General features: G+C 36.5%; 1 pseudogene; it reads right to left on the reverse strand.

Moving 5' to 3' along the window:
* Positions 1–1,127: 1,127 nt before the first annotated feature.
* Positions 1,128–4,581, reverse strand: LOC116476179 (oxysterol-binding protein-related protein 9-like; annotated as a pseudogene).
* Positions 4,582–6,314: the final 1,733 nt, after the last annotated feature.

Consider the following 6,314-nt stretch of genomic DNA (forward strand, 5'->3'; position numbering starts at 1 on the left):
TTCTAATTCAATGAAGAATGATGTTGGCAGTTTGATAGAAATAGCATTGAATCTGTAAATTGCTTTTGGACTGTATGGCCATTTTAACAACTTTTATTCTTCTGATCTATCAGTATGGGCTCTTTCTTTTTTTCCAGGATTAGATACAGTTTAATAATTGTCCAATTCTAAAATAAAAGTTACTGCAGGTAAGACCATGATATTTCCTAACACTTGATTTTAATACATTGCAGTAATTTTCTAAAACAACTCAGAGGAACCCACATTTACATTAGGCAGGGTATTTATGAAAAAATCTGGCACCAAGTGTGTGTGTGTGTGTATATATATATATATATATACACACACACACACACACATATATACACACATATGTATACACATATATATACATATATAGATATATATACATATGTGTATGTGGTGTGTGTATATATATGTGTGTATGTGTGTGTGTATGTATGTATGTATCTCAAGATTATGTGTACTAAGAAAGAGATTGTATATCTTTTTTTTTTTTTTTCTTTTTGAGACGGAGTCTCGCTCTGTCACCCAGGCTGGAGTGCAGTGGCGCAATCTCGGCTCACTGCAAGCTCCGCCTCCCGGGTTCACGCCATTCTCCTGCCTCAGCCTCTCCGAGTAGCTGGGACTACAGGCGCCCGCCACCACGCCCGCCTAATTTTTTTTTGTATTTTTAGTAGAGACAGGGTTTCACCGTGGTCTTGATGTCCTGACCTCGTGATCCGCCCGCCTCAGCCTCCCAAAGTGCTGGGATTACAAGCGTGAGCCGGTTGTATATCTTAATAGCAGTACTAGAGTACAGAGTTTCAGGTTTGGATTTATAAATGATTTTCAATGTGTGGGGTTTGGAAAAGGTGCAGACATTATCTCGTTTTCAAAACCTGAAGTTGTTCTCGGGACTAAAGTCAAAATAATAACTGCCACAGAGGGAAAAGGGAAGTTTTTTGCACTTTAATTGTTCATCTGAGTCCAAAAGTCCAGTATCCCTGAGATAGGAACCACTCTAATAAGAAGGTAGTAAACACGTTTCTCCCAAAGGAAGATTGTTTGTTGCTGAATTATGCCTACTGCCCTGATCATCAGGTATATGCTTTGCATCTTCAAACCTAATGCTTGGCAGCACCAAGATATTTCAGTAATGGTTCATCATAAACCCAATATTCTCCATCTTTATGAAATAACCTTGTCTCCCACTGAATTTCCTTCTCTTTCCCTTCTTGGGGTTCTGCTTTTTTATTCAAGCCTGTGCTTTGCTTCAGTTGCTGATTTTTAAGTTGAAAGTGACATCCTTCCAAAGGCTGCGGGATTCATACTTGCTCTGATCTTCTAGCTTCCTCACTTTCTTCTTGATTACAGGCAACTTCTTGGTATCTACAAAGGATGTATTTTCCCCTATTGCATATTTTGCACACATCACACCATTCCATTCTCCTTCAGTTGAGCAAAAAGACTTCTTGTCATTTGGAGAAAAAAAATCTCAGCAGTAATTTTGTGCTTCTTGCCCGCATAGAAGGGTTTAGTATGGAAGATGATATTTGCACTCTAGCCTGTTTGGAAAAATTAATACAACATTCTCCACCTAATTCCACCCAGGATGATGTGAGGATAGACTTTCTATAGCCACTGGGGAATGTGAGAATGTAATGTTCATCATAGTGTAGACATGAGACACAGCCCTGCCCTATGTTGTGCACACCAATTGACATCCCAAGGAATTTTGATTTGGTCCAGACATGAGCATTGAATTGTATCTTCTTGTTAAAATACTCAACATAAAAGGCTGAAATGGGTGGATGGGAAAGCTGCTCAGCCATGAATGTTACATATTTTTGGAAACCCAGGGAACTGGTCTTTCTGAAACTAGTTTTGTGTTCTCTTCAGTATCATTTGGTAGTGTCCAGTGACACTGAAAAATCTTGCCCAAAATGGGATTGTATGGCTTTTTGGCAACTGATCCCTTCCTTCTTGCATGAAAGGCTGAGAGGTACCATTTCACAACCAGAACCATCCGATCCTTGTGATCCTTCTAGTCACTAATGGACACAAACAGCTTCCGGTGTGCAAAAAGTCTGCATACATTTCTAAAAGAGATCTTCTTTCAAGAATAAACCTTGGAAGAACTACCTCGGTAAGATCCATCCCAAGCCTAACCTGTGACAAGAGATGCATGATGACGCTCATGTGCTCCTCTGTGGACCCTGCCTACGCATCATCATCTCTACTATCATACGAATCGAAAAGGTCAGCATCACTTGTTCCATTGGACATGGAAGAATTAAGTGATTCTCTGGTATCTGGACGTTTTAGACTATTTCCTGAGCTGCTGCTGATGTGATTACCTACAAATCTTGATTGAACAATTAAAGTTTTTCGATGACAAGCTTCAAAACTACAAAGAAGATGAACAGAAAGAAAATGGAAACTCTCAAAGAAACAACAAATAGCATGGTAGAATCAACTAAACACTGCATTGTGTTGCTGCAGATTGCTAAAGAGTAATGCAGAGAAGCACGTAGATGGAATGAGTACTATTAATCCTGTAGATGCAATCTATCAACCTAGTCCTTTGGAACCTGTGATCAGCACAATGCCTTCCCAGATTGTGTTACTTCCAGAACCTGTTCAGTTGTGTAAGTTAAAACAGCAGCGTCCATCTTCCCTACCAGTTGGACCTGTGTTGGCTACTTTGGGACAGCATCAGACTCCTACACCAAACACTACAGGCAGTGGCCATTCACCACTGAATAGCAGTCTAACTTCTCCAAGCCATGTGAACTTGTCTCCAAATACAGTCCCAGAGTTCTCTTACTCCACCAGTGAAGATGAATTTTATGATGCCAATGAATTCCATCAAACTGGCTCATCCCCAAAGCACTGGATAGATTCTTCTGGATCTGCCTCAGTCCTGACACACAGGAGCTTGGGTATTTCTTCTTACATTTGTATCTTTTTTTAATTTCTTTCAGTGGAATTTTGTAGATCTCCTTGTAGAGATCTTTAACCTCCTTGGTTAGCTGTATTTCTAAGTACTTCATTTTTTTTTCTCTCTATTGTAAATAGGGCTGTGTTCTTCATTTGGCTCTTAGCTAGAATATTATTGGTATATAGCAATTCAAGTCATTTTGTACATTGGTTTTGTATCCTGAAATTTTGCTGAATGTGTTTATTAGTTCTAGAAGCGTTTTTGCAGAGTTTTTAGGGTTTTCTAGATATAGTATAGCATCATACCGCTGGTGAAAAGAGATAGTTTGACTTTTCATATTTGGATGTCTTTTATTTATTTATCTTGCCTGATTGTTCTGGAGAACTAGACAGCCACAAAATAATAGTAATAGGCTTCAAGACTCCACTGACAGTGTTAGACAGCATCAAGGCAAAAACCTAACAAGTAAGTACTGGACTTAAATTTGACACTCAACCAATTGGACCTGATGCTACTTTTCTTCCACCTATTGTATGGAATCAGTCTACCTCAGCTATAGTGCAAATTTTGGTGAGCTTACCAATATTTTTTCAGCTGTAAGATTGACAGCAAAAGCTTGCCAATGTCTTCAACTATTTATTTCAGAAGACACAGACCACACAGTGCTTATATTAGAAATCAAGCCCAGGAAATGATTTCTGAAAAATAATATTTTGATCAGATACATGTAAACAGATGATATGCAGAGCTGGCATGACTGGATCACAGAAGGCTGGAACAGTTGCAGAGGAAGTTAAATGAAAGTAAAATAATCAATTGTTTATGTTAGTGTTGCATGGAAGTAACCATATTAAAGTTTTTCTCTTCATATTATGTACAGATTGAGCAGTAGCTGATAGTCTTAACCAACGAATCAATTAATTGGGGATACTTATTTGTACATTTTCAACTAAAACTTGTTGAATATCTCTCATATGTCAGAGTGTAGGCAGTAAGACATAGAGGTAATTAAGACCTAGTCATCTCTGTTTCAAGAAGATGAATTTCTAGGGGAAAAATCAGATAGATTACAATTCAAGGTGATATGTGTGAAAGTGAAAAACTGTACAAATTCTGTGTGGGCACACAGCAAGGGGAAATTAACTGCATGAAGTCAGAAAAGGGTTCACAGAGAAGGCAGCATTTTAACCCAGCCGTATATAAACTGGCTTAGTGAAAGATAATGGGAGGTAGAGTTGAAGAGAATGGCAAAGCAGGAAAATAATAGATGTTCTAGTCTTAGAGAATAGCATATACAAAAGCATAGGGTGAGAGAATGATAGGTTATTTAGTGATAAATAGTTTTCAGATACATATATAACTTGCCTTTCAGTTGAAATTGGAATTACAGGTGACTTGTTTTGTCTTTTTCTTTTCCCATCTCTTTTTTAATATTGACATGAAATATCTACACAGTATCAATAGCCTTCCAAATCAGGCTCTAATCTACTTATGCAAACCTATGTCTCTCCTTATCTGTTCTGAAAATACAAAGACACAAGCTCAAGTTGTATTTCTTAAGCATAAATGACACTGTACCTCTCCTTTTCTGAGCTCATGACGATGAGGAGAGAGAATCTTTTATACCCTATTGCCATTGCTCTATTATTGATCTGACTTTCCCTCTTTGCATCAATTTATAACCTCTTGCTACTCCAACAACACATCTCTTGAAGTCTACTTATTCTTACTACTAGGTAAAATAGCTGTCTCCTATGAATGTAGATTTGCTGTAATATTGGTTGCCCATTGAATTTCTTGGCACACATAAAAAAATCAATTGACTGTAAATATGTTGATTTCTATAAAATATTTCAAAAATGGAAACATTGCTATCCATGTCTATTCTAATTTCAATACCGCAGTTGGGTTACTCTAGTTTTGTAGTAAGTTTTGAAATTGGAAAGAAGTCTTCCAAATTTATTCTTTTTCAAGATTATTGTAGTCACTTTGGTTTCTTTGCATTTTCATATGAATTTGAGAATAAGCTTGTTAATCTTTTTTTAAAAAGGAGGATTTCTTATGCACGGTTGATGGGAATGTAAATAAATACAGCCATTATGAAAAACAGTATGGAGCTTCCCCCAAAAAATTGAAAATGGAACTACCATATGATCTAGCAATCCCATTACTCCATATATATCCAAAGGAAATGAAATCAGTATGTGGAAGATATATCTGAACTCCCAAGTTTACTACAATGCAATTCACAATAGCCAAGATATGGAATCAATCTAAATGCCCATCTATAGATGAATAATTAAAGAAAATGTAATACATGTATACATACACACACACACACACACAATGTGAATACTGAATTTAATACTGTTCATTCATAAAAGGGAAGAAAATCAGGTAATTTGCAAAAATGTAGATAAATCCAGAAGACATTATGTTAAGTGAAAAAAGTCAAAGTCAAGCACAGAAAGAAAAACAACCTCACTCATACGTGGAATCTAAAAAAGTTAGTGTCATAGAAGTAGGGAGTAGAATAGCAGTTATCGGAGTGTGTGGAAGGGTGAGGGAACCAGGACAGTGGGGTCAACAGGCACAAAGTTACAGTTAATAGGAAGAATATGTTTTGGTGTTCTATACTGCACAGTAAGGTAACTACAGCTAATAACAGTGTTGTATATATATCAAGATAGCTAGAAAAGAAGATTTTGAATGTTATCATCACAGAGAAATGATGATTTAATCATTATAAAATGTATACCTGAATGGAAACATCACACTCCCCCTCCGTAATATGTGCAATTATCTGTCAATTATAAAGGAATCATATTAATTTTAAAAATTAGGTGAATTTTTGGTAAGGACTGTGATTGATTAGATAATTATTTTGGGGATAATGGCCATCTTTCATTTCTTTCAATATGTTTTGTAGTTTACGTTGTACATATCTTGCACTTTCGTTAAATTTATTTCTAAGTATTTTATTTACTTTGATTCTACTGTAACATTGTTTTATAGTTTTTATTTTTAAATTAGTCATTGCTAGTGCAAAGAAATACACTATGCACAATTAATTTTTTAGATACTGAGCTTATATATATAGCAACCATTTCAAATTATTTAGTATACTTAACAGTCATTTGTTTGGGTTTAGGGGAGGGTTTCTTTGGATGGTGTAGCCGTGAAAGTCTCTGCTTGGTTAGCTTAGTGGTCAGCTAATGACTGAAACGACATTTTCTTGAATGCCTAGAACCAATAAGTTTCCCAATCTTTTGCTAAGGGACTCTGTGTTGGGCATGACTTCAAGACCCAACCAGGCAATTGAGAAGTGTCCTTTATTCTTCACCTTCTGCTTGCACCAAGTCTCAAAGTA

Source organism: Hylobates moloch, unplaced genomic scaffold (genome assembly GCF_009828535.3).
Source record: "Hylobates moloch isolate HMO894 unplaced genomic scaffold, HMol_V3 SCAFFOLD_11, whole genome shotgun sequence".
In the NCBI taxonomy this organism is placed as follows: Eukaryota; Metazoa; Chordata; class Mammalia; order Primates; family Hylobatidae; genus Hylobates; species Hylobates moloch.